The sequence below is a fragment of the Phoca vitulina genome, unplaced genomic scaffold (assembly GCF_004348235.1).
Source record: "Phoca vitulina isolate PV1807 unplaced genomic scaffold, GSC_HSeal_1.0 scaffold79, whole genome shotgun sequence".
NCBI lineage: Eukaryota > Metazoa > Chordata > Mammalia > Carnivora > Phocidae > Phoca > Phoca vitulina.
The window spans coordinates 2226510-2239354 of NW_022589782.1; the positions used below are offsets into that span (position 1 = coordinate 2226510).

The 12845-nt window shown below is 51.2% G+C and overlaps 1 protein-coding gene across 1 annotated transcript in view; it reads right to left on the reverse strand.

The window, feature by feature from the left end:
- The window catches only part of CARD11 (caspase recruitment domain family member 11), a 56489-nt gene extending 43853 nt beyond the window's left edge, over nt 1-12636 (reverse strand). Inside the window, exon 1 of the mRNA XM_032394214.1 lies at nt 12547-12636. The gene's annotated coding sequence lies outside the window, so the exon portion shown is untranslated. The remainder of the gene's footprint in view (nt 1-12546) is intronic.
- Nucleotides 12637-12845: the final 209 nt, after the last annotated feature.

The window sequence follows — 12845 nt, forward strand, 5'->3', positions numbered from 1 at the left end:
AAACTTAAGACAGAACTAAAACCACTTTCTAAGATGGCACCTATTGGCTCAGGATTAAAAAGAACAACTATTGCTTCTCGATAGAGGAATCAACTGCTTAGTGAGTTATAAGTGTGTTATGCAAACACAGTCGGTGCCCATTCGCCCTACGGTGAAGCTGTTTAATCAACGAGCAGAACTTGTATACACTGCTTTTGTCACTTTCTACTTAAGAATAAACAGAGAGCCAAGGATCACCTGATGTTTGAAGAAAGTCTTCATGTGAAAGGAAGAGATCAAAAGAGACAAGTTGATACAAAGAACTTGCAGGAAGCAGACAATGCAGAATAAGAAAAAATTAAAAAAACAACCCCACAACCTGGTAATTAAAATCCATTGAAATTAAATAAGATATTGCATCTATAAAACAATAGTAGGATGCTATGAAAAAGGAATGATCAAAGAACGAGAAAGAGTTCTTAGCAATTAAAATAAAGTACCAGAAATTTATCAATAGAAAGTTTGGAAGACAAAGTTGAGGAAATCTTCCAAAAAGTTAATAAAAAGTTAAAGAGAAGAAAGATAAGAAATGGTGGGGGAAATGAGGTTAATTTAGGTCTAATATCCGATAAATAGAAATCCTGCAAAGAGAGTGCAGAGGTTATGTTTCCTTTCTTGTCTAGCTTTTGGAGATAGAATGTAAAGTTAGGGATGAAATTATCAGAGAAATAATATTAGAGGATTCTCCAGATGTAAGCACATGAGTCTTCAGATTTAAATGGCCCTTCGGGTGCTCAGTACAATCAGTGGAAAAATAACTTTCTCAGAACATCCTTGTGAAATTTCAGGCCATCAGGAAATAAGAGAAGACTCTAAATGCTTCCAGAGAGGACACATCAGGTCATATGTAAAGGACTAGGAGTAAGTTTGGCATCAGACATTTCAATAGCAATACTGGAAGCTGGGAGACAATGAAGTGATGCCTTCACATTTTTGATGGAAAATACTTTTTAACCTAGAATTCTATTACACCCCTCCCCCAATTATTAGGCATGAAAATAGAATGATATTATTTTCAGAAAGGTAGAGACTCAAAATATTTATTTATTTTAAAGATTTGATTTATTTGTCAGAGAGATTTTAAAGATTTGATTTATTTGTCAGAGAGAAAAAAAGAGAGAGAGAGAGAGAGAAAGAACAAGCAGGGGGAGCGGCAGGCAGAGGGAGAAGCAGGCCCCCTGCTGAGCAAGAAGCCCAATGCGGGGCTCCATCCCAGGACACTGGGATCATGACCTGAGTCTAAGGCAGAAGCTGGTTTAACCAACTGAACCACCCAGGCGTCCCGACTCTAAACATGTATTTCCCATGTACCCTTTCTTAGGAAGCTACTAGAGGATATGCTCGAGTAAAATGAGGGAATAAAACAATAAAGAGGAAGGTATAGAGCTCAGGAAACAGAAAATCTAATTGGACAAAGCAGCAAGGAAATCCCAGGATGAGAGAGAGGTGGCGAAAAGGAGCTGGCCAAGATTATGGCAGGACCACGGAGGGCCCAGTAGAGGGAGGTGGCCAGGGGGAAAACGGAATGGTCATCTGATATATTTCATAATTTAGGAAATAATATTGTCGGGCAAATGACAGGACTGTGAGTCAGATGGAAAAATAGTGAAGGATAGGCACATAAAAAAACCCTCAACAAATGAAAAAAAGAGGCAATATTAACTCCAGGAGAAAACAAAAAGGTAAGAAAGGAAATAATTACAGCATGCAACTTGCCTCAACATAAACAATATTTACCTAGTGATAATAATGTAACATATACAACTGTGATCTAAATGCATGGAGACAATGAAGGAAGGGGAGATGCATGGAGTGGGGTACTCAGAAAAGAGGGCTAAATGCTCCTCTACCTAAGAGTATGTCAGTAAATAAAGTGGATATATCTGTAAATAGCAATGCAAACCTATTACTTAGAAATGAGGTAAATAACAGAAGAAAACAACAGTGAAGAGTTAGAAGTAGTTGCCTCTGGGGATCAGGACTGGGAACAGATGTTTTTATTACAAGCCTACTTTACATTTCAACTCTGCATACATGTATTATCCTGGCAAAAAAATGAACAAAAATTAACATATGTCAATAGTTGGAAATACGGATGATACGTTTAAGTATAAAGAATCCATTCTCTGTGCACTTAACATTGTCTACCTTTTGTAGTGCTTGTCAGACAGCTCGCCTCATCATAAACCAGAAGTGCTGCCTGGATGCTGAGCACTTCACAGATGTCACCTCACTTCCCAGGAACTCAGGTAGGTTCCATTATTCTGGGTCTTATTATTCTCACTTTATGAGGAGGAGGTAGGATCAGAAAGTTAAATAATGGGGTGAGATCTCACAGCTTCACTAAGCGGCAGAGATTCCAACTCAGCCCTCATTGACTCCGACTCATGTGATCTCACTTAAACTAGCAATCATCACAACTAATATTTATTAAGCATAGCATCTAATCTAAGCAATTAGATTCCTTGCTTCCTGGGCTCTATATCTTTCTCTTTATGGCTTTATTCCCTCATTCTGCAGGAGTATATCCTCTAATAGGTGTCTATGGAAACGTACATGGTAGTGCTGTGGGCAGACACTGTGCTAAACGCTCCATGTGGATTAGCTCCTTTCATACAACAGCGCTATAAGGTGCATACCACTATCCCCATTTTATAGAAGAGAAGTTCAGGGAGGCCCAGCTACCTGCCACATGTCTGTCTCATCTCCCATAGAACCTAGCATGGGGACTAACTCTTAGTAGCTGCTCAATATATATTTGTTGGGTGAATAAATAAAAATCAAATCCTGAATAAAATAAACAATAAGGCTATTATTATTTCAAATCCAGGGAGTGCCTAGCCCTTTGGAAAAGAGCCGTGTTTGTGGGCAGACACCTCCTCTCTCCAAGAGCTACCCCCGGGGCAAAAGCTCTGGAACCAGAAGGGGGTCAGCAATCAGTCAGATAAATGCATCTCTGCTTAATTGATTTGCCTGGATGATTGGAGTAAGAGGCTTGAGATGGAGGGTTTAATTATTCCAAAGAAACCTCCATTTAATTGAAAGGATTTCTGGCAAAAAAAAAAAAAAAAGGGAAAAATATTATTTAAAAGGATGATCTACTGCCTGTGAGGAAGGACTGAAGAGACACTGGTCCAACCATCTATGTGTTCATGGCCCTGGAAATGAAGCTTTATGGAAAAGGACCAGAGCCCTCCCTTCCTGTGGGCCTCATCCCCTGCAGTCCCCATTCCTATAAAAAGGACATGTAGAGAAACAGCTAGAAAATTCCCCCTGCAGGATTCTTCCCTGGGATCCCAGTTAACTTTCTAACCTATCTCCTTCAGCTCATTCAACTAAAATATTGAGATGATAGTATTTCCCATCAATTAACATGTGTACAGCAATCAACAGAGCTTCCCTGATACGTATTTTGAAAGCAGCAATTATCGTTTTAGATTCACAGTGGAGTGGCAGACATTGCCGGCTGCCGACCTAACATCCATTCTCTCTTGTCTATCAACAGAGTTCCAATTTTGTGGGGAGCATTACCATGCCCCTCGAACAACTATGCTTGCAGCCTCTCTTGCAGTTAGAGATGGCTATGGGACACAGTTCTGACCGGTGAGATGGAAGCAGAAGTTTCTGGAGACGTTTAGAAGGGCTCTGTAGAGGGGTGGCGGCAGAATCAGGGCAGAAGAGCCTTTTATTTGTCCCTGTCTTCCTACCTGGAATGTGGATGCAATGTTCTGCTGCAGAGCAGCTATTTTGTGAGCATGAAGACAAAGGTCACACTCTAAGTATGGCTGAGTAGGATGCCACAAGTATTTTGGGTCCAAGCTTAACCTCTGAGTTCTTAGTTTATGAGAAGAATAAAATCCCTACTATGTGTAAAACTGATTTCCTTTCAAACAAATGAGATCCAAGCCTTCTAAGAAAGTCATATTGGCCCCAGCCTCAGACTTGAGCCCCTCAATCTGAGCAACTGCCTCTTCTATTTGCGCCGGTTCCTTTTTTTTTCTAGATCCAAAACCACAGTAAATAAGAGATTAGTAAGGACTGAGGACCGCCCATGTATAGAGTGCCCTCTGAGGGGTCAGCGACCATGAGGAGATAAGGCACAGCCCACGAAATGTGATGAACAGATGACATTTCTAGCCTGCAGCACAAGGGCAAGGCGATCTACCTCGCTTGCCTGCTGCAGTCCTGCCTCGGATCCTGAGCTGTGCTCCTCACTTTTCGGTCTCGAGTCACATCTCCGGCCTCTGCCACGTCCACTAGAATCTCTCTGTTCTCTCATTCAGCCCTCATTCTTCCACAGGAGCCCACCCCCGCCCCCGCCAGCCCCAGCCCACGTGACAGCCAAGCTCCTCGCTGTCACCCCAGAGCACCACCAACCTCCCCCGACCATCTCCTCAGGGACCAGGCCACCTGTAATCATACCTGGAGCTCCTCAAGGGGCTCCGTCCATCTACTTCCAGGTGACCCAGGCAAAAGGCCAGTGGTTTCTGTGGGATAAAACTGTCTCGACCTGGTATCTTTTAGGAAGGAAGCGGGGGAGGCATCAGTAGACACCTGGGCACGGGGGCAGTGGGGAGCACGGCACATCGACTGAAGCCGGAGACCGAAGGCATGGCAAGCATCACCCCTTCGCCATCCCCAGCCCTGCCACACACCCCACCACCCACCGCGGCTTCCGACTCGCACCACGGCAAAGAACTTTGGAAAGGGCACACACCTCTTGCATTAGCAAAGGATACTGCTCCCCTCCAGCTCTTGTTTTCCTATCAGCTCTGCAGGGCAGCTTTTCAAAAAAGCGCAATTAGGAATGACAGATTTAAATTGTTCTGAAATGCATATCAATTGATCACACTGGTTCTTGAGGAGCATCTGGATTCCAGAGCCGTGCGCACAGCACACTGGCGGCGCTGACGGTCTCCAGGAGCTGCGGCTGGACCACTTGGCCAAACCTGGGAAGGGTGGTCTCGCTCCGGGGCTGGCCAGGGGGGAGCCCCAGCCTCGGCGATCACGAAATGCAGTCTTCTCCTGCGCAGGCCTTGGAAGCCTGGTCAGCAGATCGCCTTTGCCACAGGGACGGTGATGTCATGGTGACCCCCAGCGGATTCCAGTTCCGGAGTCCTCTGTGCTTTCAAAGACAGACCCTTTGCTTCATCCAGGTGCACAATTCTTCTCCATTGGCATAGTCTTCACTGTTTGGCTACCATTTTGTTATCTGGGTTGGGAGAAACTTGGAGCGTCCGCGGTCCCTCTTGGAATGCTTCGTGTCAAGACTGGGGTTTGCGGTTGTGCTAACATGGGGCGGATTTTCGATGAGCATTTGCTGAAGCAAAAGCTCTAATGACCTAAGGTGTTACGATAAGAACATTCCATTGTCACAGAACTGCATTCAGTCGCCGGTTAGCCAAGAAGCACTTGGCGATGGCAGGCGATACGGTCAGCCCAGGTGGCCGCCCTGCCCCACCTCTCCCAGCGGAACGCAGGTCCCTGTTGTGGAATGGACCCACGTTCCTGTGCTTTTCACCTGGTTTCGCCATCGCTCATTTGCACACCCGCTGTGATTCTTTGAGAGGGCTTGTGTCATGCTCATCGGTGAGTCTGCAGCACATGCCGCCCGCATGCGGTGAGCTTTCCACACATCTGCCCAGTGAGCGAACCAACGGGTCTCCTTCCAGAGTCTGGCCCCGCTGCTTGGGGTTTCTATGACGCAGAAGCGGGACATGGAGCGTGCATTTTGGTGCATGAATCACAGGGAGATGTAATCCCAGCAAAGGAGAGGTGGAAAGAAACCATGAGCTACTTTTTGATTTGGGGAATGGGGAGGCGGGTTGGAAGGGAGAATGGCAGAGTGGGCCGGTGGTAAGAAAGCCTGCAGGTTCACGGGAAGACGAGGAGAGAAGGGAGCGAGGCTGGGGAGGAAGAAGGAGGAGGAAGCCCGGGGCGGCAGCCGGCCGTTTGGCAGGTGAGCCTCTGCTCCGAGAACGCAGATCAGAGGCGCGGCGCGGGGACCTGCCAGGGGAACGTGGAGCGGGCCACTCGGGCCACACTGGCCTCCGCTCAGACAGACTTCTCTCCAGGGCCCAGGGCAGGTACGCAGCCTCACGAGCATGCTTTGAAGCCCCAGCAGCAAGGTGCCCTGGTCTCTCTCTTCTGCGTTTCGAAGGTGCACCAAATCCATGCTCCGAAGCCATGAGGTGAACAACCGAAAATGCATCTGTAGTCGTGGGACTCTGTGTTCTGTGAAATATCACGAGGACCGGTAAATCAGTGAATCAGTGACACTTCTGGGCACGTTTCCACGTGTTTGAAAATGACTCTGCCCATGACTTCAATCAGGGAGCAGGTCAGTATCTAGAAGCAGGCAGATTTCGGGTTTCCTCCTGCGGGAACAGAGAGGTGGCGCTGGGGGTGGGGCGTCCTTGCCTCCAGCTTTGACCCGATGCTTCCACCACGGCCCGGCCCGAGCATGACACCAGCAAGTGAAACCGCCCCTCAGAGGCCTGAGGCTCCCGCTTTCCCGCGGCTGCCGGGGCTCCCAGAGACTTCGTCTCGAAAGGCCTCCAGGGCTGGTGGAAACTCTGAGGCAGGAAGCAGCCTGGTGTGTGGACCTCAGACTTTCTTATTTTTACCCCGCGGTGTTTGAGGCTTGAGGTCAAAGCTGTACTTTCTCCGACATCAGCGCCCTGGGCAGTTCTGCAGGCAGCAGAAGAAAGGACAGAGGGGCTTTGAGGGGTGAGAGTCGCCTTGCTAGATGCACGGTCTCTGCAGACTTCTCCGGGGTAGACCTACAGAGCTGGGGGGCTGGGGGTCCCTTTGCAGGGAACCCACATGCATGGAGGGTGTAGAGCCTGTCCTTGAGAGGTCAAAGTATACTGTGCTTGTTGGGGTCAAGTGGCATCGCCCCCCCAGCCCCCCGGAGAAGATGGGGGTTGTGCACAAAGGATCACAGGAATTCTACTCTAATTAAAGAGAAAGTCCAGCCAAAAAAAGAGTCTTTGCATAAGGAGATAACACTGTGTGTCCTAGCGGAAAGCATCCAGTCCTCACGTGAGGATCCTGGGTTTGAACTCCAGCTCTGCTGTCTGCTGCTGTGTGGCTTTAGGCATGCTGCTTAACCTCTCTGAGCGCCCCCTCCCCATTTCTTGGCCCGTAGAATTGGACAAGCAGCGCTAGCATCTTAGGGTTGCTGCTGTGCCCATGGCAGACACTTAATCAATATCACTTAATCCAGCCCTTCAGACGCCAACGGCAAACCCCAGCTGGAAACAAGGTCTCCGCCGGATGTCCTGTGTAATCACCTCCACGCCAAGCAGAACTCAGACAAAAACGTCAGAGATCTGTCTTCAACCCTTCTGTGTGGGCCTCCGGTTTGCATCTCACCCACCCGGAGTTGTTAGCATCTCTTTATGTCCACCGAGCTGCTTACGGCCTCTGGAAAGGGGCCCCTCTCTGATTTCCCTGGTACACCCCACGGTCCAGACAGTATCTTGCACAGGTGGGCGTTTAATATTTGTAAAGTTATTGATTTCCAATGCGTAAGCGCTGGCTCTCTTTTCCTCGCTTTAGCTTCCTCCCTTGGGCGGGGAAGACCTTTGTGTGCGAAGGTGTGGTGAGGGTTTTCACCAGGACAGCCTGCTGACGGGATGACACGCCCTTCATTTGCACCAGCTTGTTCTGCTGTGTCTGCAGTTCGGATCTCAGCGCCGATCTATCTTGGCCTCTCAATCAGTCATGGATTAGAAGTCTAGAATCCACAGTCTCTCCAATTTCTGACCTGCAGGGACAGAGCTATCTTGTCACAAACCACCCTAACCGGGTGAGTTGCAGCAAAGCCAGCTGGCCCTACATTCTGTCGGGAAGAACGCTACATTGGCTGGCATTCCCAAACACGGCATCAGTCTCTTTTTGCAGGGTGCTCCTTCCCCGGGGCACCCCCGAGTCTCAGGGCCTTCTGCATCATCAAGAACAGCCCGTGCCATGGGGCGCCTGGGTGGCTCAGTCGTTAAGCGTCTGCCTTCGGCTCAGGTCATGATCCCAGGGTCCTGGGATTGAGCCCCGCATCGGGCTCCCTGCTTGGCAGAGAGCCTGCTTCTCCCTCTCCCACTCCCCCTGCTTGTGTTCCCTCTCTAGCTGTGTCTCTCTGTCAAATAAATAAATAAAATCTTAAAAAAAAAAAAAGGAACAGCCCGAGCCAGCCACCGGCAGCTGGGAAATCGGTTCAGTTTGGAATCCTCATTCTTTGAGGACTGATAACCCCACACCAGCCAGCACTTTCTGGCTGAGGACGCCGGGGCCTCACTCCCTCATCGTGGAAGGTCACCAGCTGACCTTCGGGGGACGCGTTCCTGGACGAAGCTGCGGGCGTCTGACACACAGTGGGCAGTCATATGCACTATCAAACGAGGGGACAGAACGGCGCGGTGACAAAACCCACAACAGACGGCGGAGGCGGGCAGCGTGTAAGAAAAGATGGCTATAGGCAGAAGGGCTGGAAAAACCACCCTCTGCAAATCCAGCGTGTCACGCGGAGGGCGTCAGTCACCTAATCTAGGATTATGCTAGACCGGGCTCGCGCTTCCCAGGAGAAAAGGCACGACCAAGACTCTGGTGATGCGCCCGAGGTTGTCAGTTTCAACGGGGCGGCAGAATGAGAGTGCTGTGTCACCGCTCAGCACAGCGGCTCGCTCACAAAGGACTCTGGGGCAAACCGCGGACTCCCGAGCCTTCTGGGACCAGTGACCCAGTCTGTGGGGGTTCCAGATGCCTGTTTTGCTCCATTCCCCTCCTTCTGTGTATCTCGTAATGTCACCCATTTATTGCAGACATTTTGGGAAGAATAAAGCTCGGCGCCTACATCCTCTCATTCCTTCCCCGCGATTATAACAACGAGCGTTTCCATGTGAGATTGGGCGGGCACAGAAGTGAAATCCAAACCAGTCAGATTTTCTGTCCTGGGGCGTTCTGCCGAGAGATGGCAAGGGGAGTAAGTCAGCTACGATGCATTAACTGAGCATCCGCTATGTCGGGAGCAAAATAGGTTTGTGCGTCCAATGAAATGTAAGGCTTCTGGGAGGGAGAGAGAGAGACGCAGGAAAGGACCCCAAAAGGGTCTCTTTACTCATAATTAACTGCAAAACAAACAGCTCCCCCATGGAACGGGGCCCCTCCTTTCCACCGCCCCTGCAGACCCACATTTCAATTAGCTCTGTGTTATTCTGGTCCCCTATTAGCTCACATAATCAAGGGCTGGCTGTAATTAATTGTGATAATGTACTCAGGAGCAGAGCCAACTGCAGCTCGAGAAGGTGGGCCAGAGACGCTCCTCTCCCCAACATGCCCTCCGCCGGGGGGCTGTTCGGGGTCGGTCCGCACAGACTACAGGGTGGGCGAGGACAGTGGGCAGAGACCCTTGCAGGCAGGCAGGCCTCTTCCGGTGGTCTATGGCATCGTGCATCGAGCAAGGTTCTCCTCCTTCCACCTCCCTGTGCCCCAATTCCCTTCCCGGTCCTGGCAGCCCCGAACCCTCAAAGCCGGTGACTCTGGAAATGAAGACATTTATACGTACAGTGGAATACAATTTGGCCACGAAACAGAACGGGGTGCTGATCCGCGCTACACCACGGACAAACCCTGAAAACCTTACACAGAGCGAAAGAAACCACACTCGAAAGGGCCACATGTCGTGTGATCCCATTTGTGTGCAATGCCCAGAAATCCACAGACACAGAAAGCAGGTGGGTGGCTGCGAGGGGCTAGGGGTTGAGGGCTGGCGAAGATGGTGGGGTTGACCACTAACAGAGACGGGGTTTTATGTTTGGGGTGTTGGAAATGCTTTGGAGCTCGGTAGAGGCAGTAATTGTACAACACGGGGAGTGTGCGGAATGCCACTGAATAGTTCACTTTCAAAGGGGGGTGCACCTGGGTGGCTCAGTCGGTTAAGCATCTGCCTTCTGTTCAGGTCATGATCTCAGGGTCCTGGGATCGAGTCCCACATGGGGCTCCCTGCTCAGCGGGGAGCCTGCTTCTCCCTCTCCCTCTGTGCTCTCTAAGTAAATAAATAAGGTCTTTTAAAAAAATAAATAAAAGGGGGGATGGATGTTATATGAATTTCACCTCAATCCATCAAATCAGATCAAATAAAGAAAAACAGCTACAATTTCTTGAGCACACACGTTAGGTGCCGGGTACCTGCTGGGAAGGCACCATCGACTCCAATGAAGAAATAGGAGACCCGGGGCCCCGGGAGGGGACCGACCTGCGGGCGGGCTAGGGGCTGGGTGGACCCTGCGAGGCCAGCAGGCGCCCTCCTCCTGGCAGCGCCCCCGGCGGTGGGTCAGCCCTGGATCCCGGCAGCCGTGGGAATCAGGAGCCACGTCTGCCAGGGGCCGGGCGCGCAGGAAATGAAGTACGAGGCCAGACGGAGGCAGAGGCAAAAAAGCAGGCGGGGTGTGGGTTTGAAGCGAGGACGAGGGCAGAGAAAAGGGAACAGGAACTCAGGGTTTTATTTAGCACCCACAGGTGCACGGCCCAGGGAGGGGTGGGGGTGGGCCCTGGCCGGGGGGGTGGGAAAGGGAAAGCGGGGTCTGGCCAGGAAGGGCTCCTTCCCTGGTAGTGTCCGTGGGTCAGTCATGTCCCTCCTCCCGGGAGCTCTGAGGCTACTGGCGACCAGCGCGCAGCCTTCAGTGATTTCCCGGAGGCCAGCTCACCTGAGTTAAAGCCACCAGGCAGCTTGAAACATAAAAAAACACGGAGGGAGACTCACATTTTCCACTTCTCTGTGCGGGATAAGGGGGTAGACGGGACGAGAATGTCGCAAAGCAGCTCAATACACTCCCCTTTTCCTTGTAAGGAGAGAGTTCTGTCCTGCGTCTCTCCTTTTTAATGATCTATTATGTAAGACTGTCTTTAAATGAATCTGTCAGGGCTGGAGGCTGGTGGGTGTTTCTTTTCACTTTCTCCCCTCCCAGGTGCTGGCAAACACCGGCCCGTGCTTTTCTGATGTTCTCTATGCTTCCTACACGGTGGGATGGAAACGCTTTCCCCGGTCTCCGAGAGCAACGGGGGCAGGGATTTGGGGATCTCTATGCTCAGAGACCATCTCTAGCTTCTCGCCATGAAAGCGAAAGCTCATAAATCAGATGCAAACCGAAAAGCCTCTTTTTTTTTTTTTTTTTTTTTGGCTTGTGTCAAATGATTCGATCACCTATAATTAAATAAGGCGCCCGTCAAAACTGCACCCAGACATGGTAGATCAGCACAGACTTGAGGGCTGTTAGGAGCGAGTGCGGTTCGCAGGGGATGGGGGAACCGGCCGCTTTTGTGACCCTTTCCGTGCCTGTGCGGGGGAGCCGGGAATGAGTCTGTCTGCAAAGCCAGGCTTGAAGGTCGGCCGCCTGGCGCTCCCTGGGTGTGTCGCTGGCCTGGCGGGCCTTTGTGACTTCTCCGTCTAGGGCTGCCATCCGCTGTGAGACCTGGAGGCGTCCCTGCACTTAGGCCATCTCTCGTTTCCAAGGATGCCTCTGAGCCCTTGCTGCCTTCTTCAAACCCGTGACGTCCATCAGTTTGACCCCCTCAATGACCAGGATGGTCTCTGAGAAGCACACGATCCCAGGGGCTGCAGAAGTCTCAACCCTGCCGGACGTAAGGGATTCCTGAAGCGTTTCAGTAGGAAATGATGAACCTTCTCTGAGGCCTCCAGGAGATACCCGCAGGGAGAGGGGGGACTTCCCCTCGGGGCCCTGGTCCTTCTGCCTCCTAGAAAAGTCATTCACGCCCCCGCTGTGCCTTTTCGCTCTGGCTTCTGGATCAAGGGTCTCCCGCCTGTCTCGGGCTCCAACTTCTCTCTCTGTGTGTTGCCTGTGGGCAGGGGCTGGGCCTCGGGTTTGCTGATGGACCCTCAGCAACAGGCTTCTTTCTTTGCATATGTTATCTTACTAAAGCTCAGAAGAGGCTGCAGGGTGCTCCCGGGGAGGGCGGGGATCCCAGGAGGGCAAGGCTGCTGGGCTTCTGGGGCAGTCGCTGTGGACCCTTCCAGCGGGGGGCCTCGGGTACCTCTCCGTGAGCTCACGCCCACTTCTCCGCCCTCGGCCCGTCCCCCGACGGAAGAAAGTTAAAAAACAAAAACTAAAACAAAAACAAAACCCAGCACATAAAAACGAGAGGGAGAGCGTTCTGGTCCAGATTGACCAGGCATTTATCGAGGGCCTTCTCTGGGCTCCAGTCCATGCTCTGTGCAACCAAAGTGAACAGCATAGAATAGCTGCCCTAGCACCAGGTGTCGGGAGTTCACCGTGTGGTTCAAGAAATTAAGAAATGAAAAGGAACATGCGTGAAGCCGTGAGACACACGGTGGTGTGGACGAGAGCAAGAGGGATGAGGTGGGGGACGCGGGGGTCACCCAGCAGCCCCCAGCCTGCTGCAGGGGCCCTCCCTGACACGGACATGGCTTCCCGAGCTCCACACCCACGTGGCTCCGAGCAAAAGGACCGGCCAGTCGGAAAATATACTCACGTGTTTGCAAACTAGCTTGGTCCTGGGTCGGCCTAGGGGGTCTCTGCGTGGTCCCCTCAAACTCCCTCTCCTCCAGCGTGTGGCCTGCCAGGCCCCCAGAAAATGCTGATGCTGCAGGGAGCCAGCGGCCTCCCCTCCGGAAGCCCACACAACACCCCCCTCGGAGGCCGCCTCTATTTTTAGCAGGGACAGCGGTGGGGGCTGGGGGGGCTGCCATACTTCCCTTTTTATTTTTGTTCTGAGCAGTCTGTGGGTGACTTTCCACAGAGGAGGGGGGGGCTGGGAGACGCAGAGGGGAC